The following is a 17,394-nucleotide window of genomic DNA, read 5'->3' on the forward strand; positions in this document are numbered from 1 at the left end:
TTGTACAGGAAATGGCAGAATACCCTCATCAACATAGGCATGATTATTTTTTATTTTCAGCACCCAATGGACAGTCATTAATGCAGTGGAATGTCCACAAGGAAATAAGTGAGCCCTTTTAAAAGAAAAAAAAAATATATATATATACACACACACAGGATATTTCTAGTAAATCTTCCTGGATTTCTGCATTTTCATTCTTTTGCTATATGGCAACTTTTGAATCAAAGTATTGTCACACCAATGAGGTAATGTGGTACCATCACCAGAGACTGTATAGCAGCATGGGTTAATGAATCTCCACAGCTTTGAAATTTTAAATTCATCTCACGTGTTAACAAAGCAAATTTGTAAAATTTTAAGGTCTGTTTCCTCCTCTTTTTTATGTGGAAAACTGGAGGTTAGAAGACTTGTTTGTTAAAGAGATAAGCTCAGGGACTGTCCCCTTATTGTGACCCATACATATGCTAACTTACTGGGTGCTTCATAGAGAGAGATGGACACTTCTAGGAGGTGATTCAGCGTACTGCAATCTGTCTCTTTTTCCATAGGTGTCTCCTGAAAGTGCTGAAGATGATTAGACTCCTAAATTAAGTTTCAGTTAGTTTTGGATTCATCCCTCCTCATTTTAGGCACCTGTGTGTTTGTACAGCACCCAATGCCATGGAGTCTTGCTCTCATTTATACAGTCTTTTAAGTTCTTCTGTAATACAAACAATAAACTTGCATGGTGTAACACTAAGAAATAGTGCAAAGTTTCTCCTGGTCTACTGTACAATACTTGAGTTCAAAATCAAACACCTGAAATTTGGGCTAAGACAGCTGACGATCTACCAATTGTGCTAGCAGCTCTGGTTGTGTAAACACCTGCATTTCTAAGTAACTGTTAGGAAATTTGTTCATTTTATATAGGCGACCAAGCAACCTTCAAATAGGAATATTTTTTACCCAGACTGGTCTTGCCAGGTTTTGATATGGCTTTGTGCCATGTATTCGATTTAAACTGGTAACTTAAGTACCCGTATCTCATTTCCAAACACCTGAGCTATGCAAAAAGCTGGTTTTACTTTAAACTTAAATCATTTTGCAAAGCTCTGTAGCAAAGTATCCACACATCAGAAATGATGTAACCTGACAGACATAAAGTGGAATTAAAGTGAAATACATGTACTGGTTAAAACAAATTCATCTAAGTCATGAATGAGAAAAACAAAACAGATGAAACTATGTCCTTGGTCATGCATCAGAGGATTTTCAGACTCTTCTAATGTAGTGTAATTTAATAAAGGGGAAAACCCTTCATTATTCAAAATGCAATAAAGTGAAAAATGTGATTTTGTAATCATGTTGGAATTTAGTATCAATAACTGCAAAATAAGGAGTGCATTGATGAAATGACATTAGAGCTTAGGAAGAATATACACATTGATTTATGAATGATTGACCTGATATATACTTCAATTGTAGTGTCACCAGCATGCTGACAAAGTGGCTTTATATTAGCATACTCCATAGTATAAGGAAGATTATATTGCTTAGTGAGTAGAGTTGTGGTTAAAAGAAAGGGAAACGTCACAAGGACTTTGAACAGCCTGCTAGCCCCATCTGCAAAACTGTTCAGTGCTCAGAAATGGTTCCAAGCATGCAATTTTTCACACACACTTTATCCTCCAACACCGTGAAAGACGAAGCAGTTCGGTATAATGATTTTACTAGAGTGAGTTGGAGCCACAGGGAAGTCAGCAGTCTTCACATTTGGAATGCAGAATATTGAGGTCACCAGGAAAACCTTGTCCTGCCAGAGGCAGGGAGAGGTGCACATGTACAATAGTACTGGTTGGCAACTGGATGCAGAGAATGTATATAAGAATTTATTCGCTGTGAGGCGCAGATTAAACAAGGTAAGGTTATAGACTTTACACTTAGGTGTAACAAAAGAGTGCTGAGTTTCAGATAGTTTGCACAGAGAGGTGATTGTATCAGACAGCACCTACTTATGGAAGAATCTGACTTATTTCTGTGCTCTGTATGGTCTGCCTTATTCCATTACTTTGCTGGGTATTCAAAGCCTATAATGAGTGTAGTATACCAGTACCTCTCAGATCAGAGTAAGAAAGCAACATGTAGAGAGGATAAACACCTTTGAACTTAAACTGTGGCTTGCAGAGTCGCTTCAGATGCATCAGTGACAATATTATCCAGCATTTAATATACAAATGTTTTTTGTGCTCTTTTTCTTACAATAATAGATACAAATAATAACAATATTTTCTGTAATAGACAGTTTAATCACAGTAATGTGGTCAGGATCCAGGAAGAGAAGGTCTCGGGTACCAGAAGTCCTTGGGGACTTTTATTACTGGAAATGGGATCTTTGCCAGAATCTGCAAACTATCTTTATAGAAAAGACAAGATAAATGGACTCTTAGTATAAGATTGTGCCAGACTTCTAATTTTCAGGAATCTTTTTTTTTTCCCCAGCCTAGCAGAGGGTCAACTTAATTTGCGAATTGGTTGAAAAAGGAAGAAAAAGAGGGGGATGGGTAAAACAGTTGACATTTTAAGCTACAGAACCCCTCACAGAAAACAAATTTCTCTTGGCAATCAAGATAACTTAACAACCATAAACACGTTGTCAGAGGGAAAAATTACATTTTGCTGTAACACAGATCATATACAGATGACTGATTTCTCTTTCAAGTTCAAGCACAAAAGGGCTGTTTATACATATTCAGCATCTGACCTAGCTCTTGAAGAGCTGAGGAATGGTGGCTAAAGGGCCCTCAAAATGCTTCTTGGCAAGGAGTACAGGATAACAATCAGTGTAAGTATAAATAGTTCAGAATGTTGATCACGAGTAAAGTTGTTGCTTCAGATAATTTGCAATGCTTGCCCACTGACATAGATGCAATCAGAAAGTTTTTGTTACAGTACATTATATATCAGTTGTGAAGCTGCTTTGGATACCTGCTACTTTCCCTTTGCTTGGGATGTGCTAGAAGTCCCTGTGTCTATAGAAATCTAGAGTGCATGTTTGTGTAAATAAGGAATGTCCTGCAGTGTGGGCTCGGTTCCTTTAATGCATCGGATCCTTGTGCAGATAACTGTCCTCTGTAGGTGGTGCTGGAAATCATGCAGATGTAAATAAGCTTCAGAGTGCGATGTATTAGTTTAGATAGCTTCTTCTCAATATAGAGACCATAAGCAGAAAGTATCTTCTCTTATTCTCCTATTAATTAGTATAGATAAGACCCAAGGGACTCTTTCAGCATACTCAGTTTCAGTGGTCTAGTGCTCAACTGTGGCAGCTTGGTTTGTACTTGCAATACTACCATTTCCAGGTGGTTTGTATCCTGTACCGCATTCACCTAGGACCGTTTAACTTTTGAGATCATGCAAAATCTCGATGTGTTCAACATAGTACAAATTATATTAAGAGGAAGGTAACTATGTGAAAAGAAATGTATAAGAAGATTCTTCTACCATTATTTTCCCCAAGGCTTTGTACTTTCAGTGGTGTTATACTGAGAGGGTGTTTCCCTAACTTTTTACTTTCCTTTTGAGTCTCCTTTTGGTTGTGTCGTTTGCTAAACTGATGTCATGTGCTGCCTTAAATGGACTTTCCCACTTAATTTTCATATGAGTAGAAAAGAGACAGTTGTCCTTGATCTGGCCTGCTACTGCTCATATATCTTTGTTTTGCAGGATTGTGGGTTTCTTGGAGAGTAATATATAGGTGAACCCCATAATAGCACAGGAAATGGCAATTCTATGAATGTGACCCACATCCCCAGCAGAAGGGTCTAACAGGTGGGTTCTTCAGCTCTAAAAACAGTACAGCAATATTGTTCTAACCTTATTATAACCCTACCGATTTGATACAAGTGGTATGGACAGTATGGATGTGTGACTGCTAATATTACTCAACTGCATGTAAATAAATATATAATTAGAAATTTAGCACAAGACCCTGATTTATTTTTTTTTTTTAATTTGGAAACCTGAATTCTACCTTCTGATATTTCCCTTTAGCTTTTAAAATAGCATTGTGCAGTAATCTAGTCTTACTGGTTACTGCATGCTTCAGTCCTATTACAGAGCTAACAAGGAAGGTGAGAGACTGAAACTTTGAAAAGTGTAGCATGGTCTGGAAACTCACTGTATTATCCAAGTGGGATGAACATACATGTATCAGTTAAGGAACGTGCAGGACTGTAAATATCATTCTTTTTCTTAACTGAGAAAGCTTATTTCAAAGGGAGTGTTCATTTGACTGTTTTGGGTTTTTTTTTGTGTGTGTGTGTGTTTAATGTTATGTGATTAGGGAGCCTAGGTCTTACTTGGTTGACACCAAGACTTTTAAAACAAGCTTGTGATCTGCTTCTGGCTTGATCAAATTATGGGGCTTGATGTGTTTCTATCAGCTACACTGCAATAACAATGTGCATGCTTTTTGCAAAAATCACAAGAAATCACAAAGAAATCACAAGAAATTTTAGAATATCTAAATAGAGATGTCTTGAAAAATTCAGCTTTTCAGAAAGTTTGTGGAATGGTCTCTGAGGGTTGTTACTCAAGCTGAATACCGGAAAATGCAGGTTTCCTTCCCAGAACAGTTGAAGCATACATGGCAAGAGAGCTTATTGGTACCCTCTTGGAAAATATTACTTTGTAAGAGTTGGACGATGTAATGGATGTGTTTCTGAAGAAAGGTCAAAACAGGAAGGCTTCTGAGCTCCACAGAATTAATTTTCAGGCACTACTGAAGATTTGCATTTTCAGTGCAACTCTGGTAAAGTACGGAATATAGAAAAAAATAAACAATTTTGAAGTTTAAGGAACACCCAACTGGGCTTCTTTCTCCAGGCTACTTCCTAACTTATATTTTCTGTTAAAAATACTTACACCTTGTTTTTAGCTTGCTAGATTAGAAGAATGTTCTCTCCTGAAGCACTCAATAATTAAATGCTCGTTTTCCCCCATGACCTCAGATTAGTTTTACTGTTAGTTTAATACCATGTCTATTAGAAATTTAATAATGGAGACAGAAGATTGAGCAACACCTCAAAAACTGGAAGTTTGTCACAGCTTATCAAGACACTGAAGTAAAAAAATTTTGGTTTTAGTGTATATGCATTTTCTCCTCTTCATCAGTACATGTTTAAAAGTCTAAGTTTTACTGTGTACCATTATTTGAAAATTTTTTTATTTTTTAAAGAATCTCATGATTTCAGAGTGATCTTATCTGAAAAAAAATCTCAAGCCTGTGGCATGAGGAATGGTACATAGACCTTAGAAATCTTAAGAACATGCTAAGCTGCTTGATCTGTTTTTTTCTGTCAGTGCAGGATTTCTTCATTTATGATTTGGTCAGTGTAGTGCTAAAGGAGTTGGCTACAGATTTCCAATGAATAAAAAATAAAGGAACACATTGTATCAATAAGACAAAGAATTAAACCCACTAGCAATAGAAGCTGAGAGAACTTTAAAGCAAGTGTGAGTTAAATGAATATGTAGTGTGGTCTTGCTGATGAGATGTAAAACCAAGGGCCTGATTGCTTATGGTTATTAACAGTCCAATGGCTCTTTTTGTAGGATAGGGAGTAGTAGCCCCAGTGTCCTGGCCTGATTCCAAATATGTGTTCATTCTCCTTCAAATCTCCCTGAAGTATCAATTAGATATGGTATTCTCTTCTCTACTTCCTCTCGTAAACCAACATGTACTGGGACTACTGCTTCCCAACACAGGAGCAGAAACTGGGGATTCTCCATAAGAAAACCTGTTATATAAATGTTAAAAGTTGTTATTGTTGTTATAATGCAAGTTGAATTTTTTTTCAGAGAAGAATGAGGCCAATTCAGCCCTTCGCAATGTACCTTTTACTCGTATCTATGTGAGGAAATGTAATCACTTCAGAGCTCATCCCATATATTCTCAATATACTGGAGAAGGTTGATTTCTTCTGAATCACACCCTTTCATTTATTCCTCCTTCCCTTTCCTGGCAGCTAGACTTACGAACTTGTTATGACCACCCTTTAATTCAGCATAAAATACCCTGTTTGTGTGTGCCAATATTCTTCCCTCCATTCTTGCTCTACAGATATTCCTTAGTCATGAAAACCCCTGGACCTCTCTTTTAATCCTGGAGTTTGGTGTGTATAATTTTAGGGTCTATCTCGTGTCTTGAGATGCAAAGCAAGTGTCTGTCTTGGTGTCTATTTCTTCCTTGAGATGCAAGGCAAATTTTCCCTGTTATATTGGGCCGGTCACTTTTCTATCGGCCATCAGCAAGTCCTGTGAGGAGGGGGAGAGCAGGAGAAATCTTTCGGGGAATAAATGAAATTGGAAAGAGAAAGAAAATGGGAAGTTGAGAATAGGAGCAAACAGCTCTCCAACAATAAAGTCAATGACTCACTCTGGGACTGCCTACATTGCAGAGGGCAACCTAGAATAACTCAGGCTGCTCTACATAGGCCTGACCCACCATGGTCTGCACATAACATTTGCTTTGGATGAGGATGTCTGCTGTTGAATTTGGTCAGAGGTATAAGGAGAATATGGTGCATTCTCTTATGTCCAATATTGACGGAGTGGCCTCTTTGGTTTGCAGATAGGAGGAGGAAAGATGGTACAGCATAAACGACTGTAGTAACCAGAGAACCTGGTTCAGTATCTTTAAACATACCTAATCTCAAGAAAACTTGTGTACTGCTTTCAGAAACTTAAATGCTGTGTTTTTCTGCCAGTGATGAAGTTTCTACTTATATCAAGATCTAAATCAGTCCTCCTGAACTGAATGACCTCTAAGTAAACACAAGTTAATGCCTTATAAACTATTCGGAAAGTACTGTATGACTACTCTATTTATAGACTTGTTACAAAGAGTAGTTTTTAAATTTAATTTTAAAATTAAGATAATATGTGCTATAAGCATTGCTCTTAACTTCTTGGAAAAAAATCTGATTTTGAGTTCTTTCAAACCAACTTGAGCTTGCTTTATTTTTTAAAGCATTCCAGCTTTTTAGCACTGTTGCAGTTTCAAATGTCGTCATCCTGGATAGCAAGCATTAATTGACTCTGGAAGACTGTTGCATCGTTCTTCCTAAACTGAGCTTCCTCCCTGATAATGAAACTATTTTCTTGATTAATTTCCCCAGAAAACTCAATATAGCCATCATTTCTAGCACAAACTGAAAAACAGATTTAGTCTGGTTTCTAGACATGCAGAGAACTCACAGCTTCCATTAAAATGTGAGAAATCTGGAAAAGTATCCCACTCTGGTAGATGTGAACAACCACATCTCTTTCACAAGCTAACAATGACCTAAGACTACATAAGAATTTCTGCTCATTACTTTCTTTAGAAGCAAATGTTATGCTCAGGAAGGTACAGAACTTCCAAAAGAGAATCCTGCTTTCTGCAACCTGACTCTTCAAGAAACTTACCCTACAAAATGCTTTGGAAAAGAAATTTGTACAATTTTTACCTGTATAGTATGGGATGTAATCTTTGATACATAGTCTTTGTGAGACTTGACAGCATAGCTGAATGGAAAGGATGATTCCTTTTAAACGTGCATCTTTTTTTTTAAATGTGCGTATTTTTCTGTAGGAATGTCATCAGATCTGTTAGACTGGGGCTGTCAGCAGACACATATCTGTGTAAGGCACTGTCAATCTGGGATCTCCAATGGGAGACATCTTGGGCTCAGTTCAATGATCTAAAGGTAGTGCTTAGTGCTATTTGAGGTGTCCCAGTCATCCAAGGATTCCCCAGAAGGCTGGCAGGTACAGTAACAGAACCTACAGGAAACTCAGGCACTGCTAGACTGTCAGCTGGAGCCAGGTGGAGTCCCCCAGGGCATCTCACCTCACATGGCACTAACAGCTATGTTTAGGCAATGGACTGAGTCTTCTATTTCGCTCATGTCAGAGGCAAAATCTTTACTGACTTTCCTGGGACCCTGGTTTTACTTTATAATGAGAATTAAACAGTACCAAATTAAATCTCACAATTTTTGCACAGCAGCTTCTGAAAACTCATCATCCTGAGATTATTCCTAGGTAGTGCTGACTAGAGTTGAATTAGAAGAGGTACATGAGAAATCTTCTGAACCTTTCAGTATTTCCACTATTTATTTGGTTGGGTTTTTTTTAGTCTAATAACCTAACTTCAACTTTGTATCAAAAAATAAGTAAAAAAATCTCTGAGTAATGAAAATGATACAACACTCCCATGGTTCTTGTTTCTAATGGCTGGGAAAAAGTATTACTGGACTTTGTGAATTGCTATACTCAGTAAGCAGCAAACACGATTAAAGCCAGAATATACTGCATCACAACATGTACTAAATTAATTTGTCTTGACAAGTTTCATTTAGTTTAAATAATTCATAGTGTGCTTTTATTAAAATCTGAAAGGAAAAGTAATGAATTCTTGGTTGCATGGTATCTTACTGTAAAACTCTTACATTATTAAAATTATAAATGTAATCACTTGAAACTATTGCTTTTTTTTGCAAAAAAGCTGTTTGAGGTGACTTTTTGTAGAGAATGATGGTATGAGAAGAGCTGGAATTAGAAGGATATGCTTAAATGTGATATTGCTAGTTATCTATTAACCATACTTTGCTCTTCATAGATCTCAATGCAATTTGCAAGAGCAGTTAGTATTGTCTCCACCGTGCACAAAGCAGGGAGTAGAGAACTGTAGAGGGGTGAAAGAACTTGCACACAGCCATCCAGGAAACCAGTAGCACAAGTGGAAACAAGACTTTAAAGCCCTGTTCAAAGGCAAATTCTCTCTTTCTTCCCTGCCCAACTTCCCCTACATTTCAGTAAAGTGATTTTGTCAGTACCTTATATTGTTTTCCATTATGATTTCTTCATGGCTTTGTCTACAATGGCTTTGTTGACCACCATTGTTCATGTTTGTGATGAATGTCTTGATCCTGCTTTTTAATCTAGTTCTAGTTTATAGTTCTTGGGAAAAATAGGTGTTTTCTGAGAGAAGAGATTTGAACTCTCTTGCTGCATGAAAACTTTACCTCCTCACCTATGCAGTCTCCTGAGCATAATGACGTGAACAGAAGATCATAACCTCAGGTGCAATAAAAAGCAGCTGGAGAAGATGATCCCTAACAAAGAAAGATTTGGTTTTGTGCAAATTGTAAAAAAAAAAAGAGTGATACAATATAAACTGAAAACATGTCCTATAGCAGCAAAACAATATCTGGAGTATGCTTGACAGCAATCCTTAAGCTTGGATTTCCTGCGAAAGGCATTCTTTCCTTTTAGAAATTCTCTTTTCTTACTTAAAGAGTGTGATAATGAAATAAGTGAACCATAATAATAATAATGTAAAACATTTTTATCTACTTAACCTGTTCTGAGAACTATGTTTTTGGTAGGCAAGCTCTGAATGGGTGGGCAGACTGCGTTTGCTTTGGACTCCTGATGCTGTAGCTCTGCTCCTTCCCAAGGCCCTTCTCAGTAGTTTAACATGGTTTTTTTTGCTATTCACTGTGACAGCACAGTCTGTCACAAAATGTTTTGGATAAGTGAGGATAGATAAATGAGGTTGTGCAGTGTACTGAGACTGTAGCATTCAATGACCGAAACTTCACCTTCTAATAGTGTGCAATAGAATAAACTGTTCATGTGTTCGTATTCTTCCCCAGTTCAGAACTGAAGCTAAGCACTTTTTTTTTTAAACCAAAAAGAATGTTTCATGCTGCTGTTGATCTGTGCAAGCTGCAGAGCAGGACAGTGCCATCAGACCTTTTCTAGCTGCTGATTGTGAGTTCTCACAAAGTGACAAGTGTGCACTTGACATGGCACTGAGTGCCAGGGAGAGAAAGGAGGAAAAAAAATCTACTTTACTCTGTTTATACCATATAGTTTCTCATTCTTCCTTCTATTTTTTCTAGTCTCGTTTTTTCTCTTCTGACCTTCTAAATGACTTTGCCCTCACCGTATTTCGTCTCACTATGTCCCAGTTCCCTTTTCTTTTTCTTCTTCCCATTTAGTTTAGAAGTGTTGATTTTAGCCTCGTTATAAAACCGTTACAGGATCCAGTGTCATTGGCAGGGATTCAAGAAAGGCTCCACAATGCAATAGCTGGCCATTTGCATCGGACAAGGAGGAGTGTCATAAGGAGATGTTTCCCCAAAGACCAGTGAGTTCTAGCCTTTTTACTAGTCTGTTCAATTTCATGAACACCAAATTCACATACACTTATGTAGTGTTAAAACTATAATAATAACGTACATATGAAGCATTACTGAAAGATGCGTACACTGTAAAACGTTGCAGACTCTACATTTAACAATGTGAGCAAGTTGTGCTGTAGCTGTCCACTAAAACACAGAAAGTCATTTTTTACCCTAATATGGAGGACTTTTTGTAGGATTGGCCTGTAAGTATGTGAGAGATTTATCTTTCAGGTCTCCCCCTGAGATGTTGACATCCATAGGACCCCTAAAAATCTGCTGGTATGTCTGCCATTGCCAATATCAGGACATTCTGGTGAGGCAAAACCTCTCTAAGGAGGTCACATCTGCAAGAGCTGACAAGTAATTACAGACCCTGCAGATTTCAGGTAAGTGGAAAAACTCTTCAGCTTTTGCTCTTATTAAGAAAGAAAACCAACTAAAAAAAACTTTATCCTTAGGCGATTGGTTGCATGCACACATACAGAAACACAAACCCATTCTTTATACAAGTGTTACTCTAAGAAGCAATTAAAGAAAAGGGATTCAGGTTGTTACTCTTGGTGCTGTTACTGCTTAAATACTATAGTGCTGAGGATATAGACTTTAGTTAAATCAGCAGGCTGGCAGAAATAAGGTAGTAATACCATTGGGGAAGGCAAAAAATTGAACAAATCAAGAATAGGAGAGTTTTCTTCTTCCTACTTTTTTTTTACCAAACATCTTTCAGGATTCACTGTATTTAATATTTGTTTTTTATTACTGACTCTGAGTTTTTCTTATATAGAATTTTAGAAATGTTCAAATCATACCATGAGTGTGCCTTTGAATGAGTTATAGCCCCTCCTTGAGAGACTTCTACTGTTCTAAATCACAGGAAGTCCAGGTGGCTTCCAAAACGTCCATATAGTTCGCAACATGTGGACTAGATAATGATTTTCATCTGAGAATGTAGACACCATCATTCTTTGGGATGCATGTTTATTAAATTTGCTACTAATCATAGAATCATAGAATGGTTTGGGTTGGAAAGGGACTTAAAGATCATCTGGTTCCAAACCCTCTGCCATGGGCAGAGACACCTTCCACTAGACCAGATTGCTCAAAGCCCCATCCAACCTGGCCTTGTGCACTTCCAGGGATGAGGCATCCACCACTTCTCTGGGCAACCTCTTCCAGTGCCTTACCACCCTCATGGTGAAGAATTTCTTCCTTATATCTAATCCAAATCTATCCTCTTTCAGTTCAAATCCATTACCCCTTGTCCTATCACTATGTGCCCTTGTAAAAAGTCCATCTCCAGGTTTTTTGTAGGCCCCTTTCAGGTAATGTCCTCATTCTCTTTTTAGCTGTGTGGAGAAGCAAAAGAATGAAGAATCCATTTATTCACTGTGGACAGAACCATGTTGTAGTAAAAGCTATATTCGTATCGCTTTCTTGGTTGGACTGAAAACTATCTAAATCCCAATTGTATCAATCAGCGAGCTGCATTTGACCTTAAGCACTTCACACAAGAAAAATCACCGAATCAGTGAAGTATTTGAGTCAATCATGTATCAGTATTTTAACTGTAGACAAAGTTTTCCACTGGAAAGTAGTCATGGCTTGGGCAAGTTAATCAGAACTGAATTACAGCTAACTTGGTAATTTCAGTTGGTAACCCCATATACTAAAGATCTGAATGAAGTAGCAGAGTGGGGATAGACCGTCTAAAACAATCTCTTTGGGTTGTCAGTTGAACTATTGCAGTTCATTTTTCCAGATAACATGCTTTTACTAACTTAGGTTTGTCTCAGATTAGCTTTTAAATGTGAAATATTACATATTTATTTATGAAATCTCTTTTTTTATTTTATCCCTAATGGATTTTCTAAAGTGTATCACCAGTGTGTAGGGATTTGATCTTTTCTTACAAGTGGAATTCATTCTCATCTGCAAACAGGAACACCTTGCAACAATATCAGCCTCATAACTGCCAATATTTTAGAGCGTTTCAGAACATTATTAGAAAACCTGGTTAAATGTGAAAATAAATGAAACCACTTTACTCGACCTTCTAGAATAAATATGTTTTCCTACTGTAGTGCAATCTGGAAACTATTTCAGAACAAATAACTTCAAAAATTTGCCCAACTGCAGGTTCTTCATGGTTGTGAATCACGCTATATGTAATGCTGATAAAGGCAATAGAGTTAGCAGGAGTTTTTTCAAAAACTCCTCTGGCTTTTATTCAACACTTTTATGAACAGTTTCTTCCATTCAGACCTTCCTGGTTCTGATTAGTTTCTTCCCACATATTTTCCAGCAACATTTTGTTAAAAATTAAATGATGCATTTTGATAAGCTGTTATGTGATTTTGAAGTAGCTGTCTCTGACAAGAACGCTATAAACTAATATTCAAGTCTTCTGTCTCAGTAGCAAATTAAATGCATTTTGTAGCATAGATTAGTTTTCCAGAAATAATGTGGAGAGAAATCTCCTATGTTACCCAATGTACCTATTAAGGAGTATCTAAAATATTCATTACTTTTTTTCAAAAGCAACTATGACCTCTTGATATGTGTGTATTAGAAAAGTTAAATTGAAACTTAATCCATTGGAATTTAATGTGGATTGCTTAAATGACATCAGTTCCTTCTCCCAAACCTCATTCAAAATTAAAATGGGTGTAATTTAGATTAGACATGGAAGTAAATTAAAATATATTTGGTTTAGTTTATATTAATTCTAAAAGAGAGCTTCTACATAGTAGTTTAACCTAACTCATTTTGAAAATTCTTTCAAGAATGAAAACATGACAAAATCCAAAGAATTTGAGTTACTCTACTTCATGATTTAACAAAGCACATGTTTGTACCCTTAGTTTTCTGCTAGAAAAATAAAACAAGCAAGCTTGTTTTATTGAACATTCATGCTTCACCTAGCTCAAAAAGTTGGCTTTTTTTCAAAAAGCATCTGATTTTTGTTGCTGATGATCTAAACAGAAGATAAATTTGACAGCCCTCTTTGCAGATAAAACCGGAAAGGTGAGGCTATGAAAAAGAATTATGGCAACATCTGCTACTGCAAAAATTAAGAGAGTGAGCTGAGAGCCAAGCATCGCCTGAGCTATCATTTCCCATAGTAAATATGGCACCAATGTGTAGACATGTAGATAGCTGTTTTGGAGGAGGAAAATAATCTACATGGTAACATATGGAAAACTGGTATATTGCATTGGTACAAGTTATTCATATGCTATCCTTGATCAATATATTTTTTTGATGTTAAAGAATCACTTCTCTGAATAAGAGTGAATCCCCTCCTCAGTGGTAATAGTTATTATCTTGCCTGCATCACATAATGGTGCTCATTCATATGCAAGAGTTAGAAGCAGTACAGATCCATCCCTGATATATCAGCGTGTATCTTGCAACTCAGTATCAAAATAATAACTAACTGCAGGGGACAAGCATTTCTTTTTCTTGAGGTGAGAGTATATACATAGCCTGTTTATAGTTAAATTGAGATACAAACGTTAAACAGATATTTTTAATAAGCCATGGTTATCCAAACGTTGTCTGATCTGAAAAGAACAGACTATACAGTTGAAAATTGGGATGCATTTGCCTTGATAATGTAGACACAAAAAAGCAGCTAGAAAAGCCAACTTAGAAGCTTTTGCTATACGTTCTCAAAAGTCTTACACAAAGAAGATGGCACTTACAGGTAGACTTTTTTGCATTCTCAGTAGAGTTAGTGCACAGGAAAAAGCACCTTGCCAGATAGGCTTAGCCTAAGTTCAGCTAGGCCAATAACCTCTTCCTCCGATGGTATCCTCTAGCAGAATTTTTTTTTTTTTTTGGAGGGTGGCGGGGGGAATTGGGGGATGTCAAGAGTGGAATGACACTTCCCCCTATTTACTCTGCCAAATTCCAATATTCTGTGGTTTTGGGAATTCCCGAGCTGCAGATTATATTTGCTCTATTTATATAATAGACCTTGGTGAAACTGTTCTCTAAATTACGCTTTTTTTTCTTTAACTGGCCTATGACTTTGGCACACAAAACATCCTGTGGCAAGGAATTCAACAATTAAATTATGGATTGTGTGAAAAAGTACTTCCTTTTGTTTGTTTTAAACCTGCTGCCTGATAATTTCATTTGGCGCCTGCTGGTGTTTTAATGCTTAAAGAATTAGTGAATAAGAAGCCTGAAACTTCACAGAAATCTAGCATAAGACAAGACATTAAAGATTATTGATATGACCTGTGCATAGCTTGCTTCCAAATTCACTGTCAATGACCTAGTCTTGCAATAAAAAGTATATGATATATTATTCTCATTTTTATAGGAGTCTATTGTGCCTGATACTGTCCAATGTAATAAGGTAATATCTGTCTTCAAGGGTGTTAATGTGGAGCCTTTTTTATGTCCTTTTTTTTTTTTTTTTTTTTTTAATTTAGAGTATGTTTGAGTTGCACATTCTCTGCATCTTAAGAGAAAACGTCTACATTTTCTTCAGGATGATTATAAAGCATCTATGGTATCACATTTGCAGTTTTAGAAGAATACAAATGACAAAAACAATTTATTTGAAAATTCTAAGGTTTTAGGAGTTTATTTGTATTTCTAGTAGTTATCAAAGTTCAGGAACCCAGCTTGTGTAGTTAGGTTTTGCAATGGTCTGAAAATTCCTATCCTTCTTGGCTTACCATTACATATGCACAGGCAGAGGAGCTTATATGGATATATTTGAATAAGTGAAGCAGGAGATTCTTTTTGAGTCCTGTGCTGACCTTTGCTCTGCAAAATTTATTGACTGGAATTATGCCAAGATAGTGCCCAAGTGCAGCATGCTCCTGCATCATGGACAATTTGGTATAGAGGAGTAAAACTCTGAATTTATTGTTTTAGTTTAAAAGATGCAGGCCTCAAAATACACGTTTAACCATTAATTGCAAATTGCCTCCATATTTTGTTTGTTTGTTTTCTTAACAAATCACTTCTCTGTATGTAAACATATTTCATTCAGAGCTTTCAACCAAAGATTGTCATCAGTAGTCTTCAAGCTAAGGCCCAAACACAGTAATGCGCTCTGTGCATTTGTAATGGCAACAAACCTGGCTTTGGCGTATGGTTAAGATGAAAAACGCTGCAGAAAGAGGGCCTCTGCTGACAATATGTTGTCTAGGCTTCAGCTTTGGACCCTTTGGGGTCCTGAGGGCAAAGTAGCAATTGTAATACTTTCTTCTGTCTATTTACAGTTTTGATAAGTATATCAGTAGATGGAGCTGAGCTTGACGTGAACAGATTATGACACTTCAACGAATGTAATACTCAGTTTGGTTAATTAGTCAAAGCAGCTTAACCATGGGTAGTTTCTGAATATAAACTGGAACTGACTGCATAGCCAAAGGTAGCGAGCTGAAGAAAGTGCTGTGCTTAAAAGGCTCATAGCAAGCTTTCATTGAGTATTGCATGCAGTGGTAATATTGTTTCAATTCCAAGAATTAAGAGATGCATACAATTTCCATTAACTTTAATTTGTCATGGGAGTCCTGCCTATGATATTTAGACATACAAATATATGCTTGTGGAAATTAACTAACAAATGACAGGCTTTGGTTTAAGAGTGCTGCTTCTAATGTTACTTTGTCATAAATCTACAGCTGGAAAGCAGGAATTGCTCACCACTTGTGAGTACGATAAATAGGGGTTATTATTACTCAGTTGGTTAAATATTTTGGTAAAACACAGTAACAATTGACAAGGTTTGCCAACATGCTTCCTGAGATGCAAAGCCTCTCCCATGATGGTTTTAATGTGCAAAAAGCAGTACTTAAAAGCAACTTATAAGATCTGTAGTTTGTCCTTTCATTATATTGCTGCATACTTACCGGAAATAGAGCAGTGGCTTGGCAGGCAGAACACATAGTAGTAACACATGATTGAGCCTCGAATTTTTGTGTTCATAAAACACGAGACGCACATTCCCTACCATTATAGATCCAGTGGAGGGTTTAGGTTCTTTTCCTCTCCTCTTTTGTAAGGAAATGCAAGCAGCGGTGTTCGAGCAGAACTCTCCTGAAGTGCTGAACTGGAAATCATGTCGGTGGCTCATGGCTAGCACAGCAGGCTTGTCTTCAGGGAAGCATGTAGTCATGTTTCTTTGCATGCAGCCAGATGGCGTTGATATGTACACCTTTGCCAAAGAACTGGAAAACTTGTAAAAGGAAGTGTAGTAAGGTTCAAGGGGAGAGAAGATCAAAGAAATAAATAATAATGAGTAAAAGGCCTGCTGGTTCCCTATGAGCAGGGTGGAAATAAGAGGAATTGTTATTTTAGTGGCATGGATTGCCCAGATAGGAAGTGTTTTGCTGCCACAGTGCTTAACTGTCTGTTGGCTGGAACTTTCTTAGAAAACTATGTAAGGTAAAGTTTGTGTTTCACGATTTTGAGGCTAGTTGCAGACCACCCTGTAATGTTAGTTGCTAACTATAAGTTTGGGTTGGGATTGGATTTTGCAGGAAATTTTGTATATTTCTAGGCATTTTTAGTTTCTCAGCTCAAGATTAGGAAATAGCACATTTTGGGGTGACGAAGGCCACAAACCATCTGTTCAACTTTGTTTTCTTAGTGCAAAAGCATTTCTAGACTGCAGCATCTATCAGCCATAGTAAGAAAGGCAACGAAGAAATGCATTGTTGTTTCAGCCACAGTGAAACAAGTATCTTTTAAAATGTTAGAATTGTAAAATTTCCTTTAAAAATATGGAAGTAGTTTTGGGTAAGAGTATCTTATTTTATTCAAACTATTTCACCTTCTGCCATATAAATGACTGATAAAGTTGACACAGGAAAAAGCATCTTACTGTGATATGGAGTTTAAAGTATGAGGATAACTTCAACATGTTTGAAGATGTTGCTGGAACCATGATAGGAAGCCTTTATTCAGTCTCTTATAGTACAGAAATTGTTCCTTCAGGGTAGTAAAAACATGCCTTATATGAGCATTAAAACTACTCCTTTATAACTGAGAATAAAATTTAGCACATAACTTTGTATTTCTTACAGAGTTCAGAAAAATGCTCTTAATTGTGGGAAGTGCAGCAACAGCTGCAATCAAACTTACAACATGCATTCACCAAATGTGCCATGTTCATGCTGGAAGGCTAGCGCAGGACTGATTGACAGCAACT

At 36.9% G+C, this 17,394-nt stretch overlaps 1 long non-coding RNA gene across 3 annotated transcripts in view; it reads left to right on the forward strand.

Moving 5' to 3' along the window:
- Positions 1-17,394, forward strand: part of LOC148050854 (uncharacterized) — a 68,192-nt gene that overhangs the window by 45,314 nt on the left and 5,484 nt on the right. For all 3 annotated transcript variants that reach the window (XR_015700630.1, XR_015700629.1, XR_015700631.1), the window contains 2 exons: positions 10,074-10,180; positions 10,449-10,603. This is a non-coding gene — a long non-coding RNA (uncharacterized LOC148050854). The remainder of the gene's footprint in view (positions 1-10,073; positions 10,181-10,448; positions 10,604-17,394) is intronic.

The sequence above is a fragment of the Nipponia nippon genome, unplaced genomic scaffold (assembly GCF_047370975.1).
Source record: "Nipponia nippon isolate SJK-2023a ecotype South Korea unplaced genomic scaffold, ASM4737097v1 scaffold_7, whole genome shotgun sequence".
Classification (NCBI taxonomy): Eukaryota; Metazoa; Chordata; class Aves; order Pelecaniformes; family Threskiornithidae; genus Nipponia; species Nipponia nippon.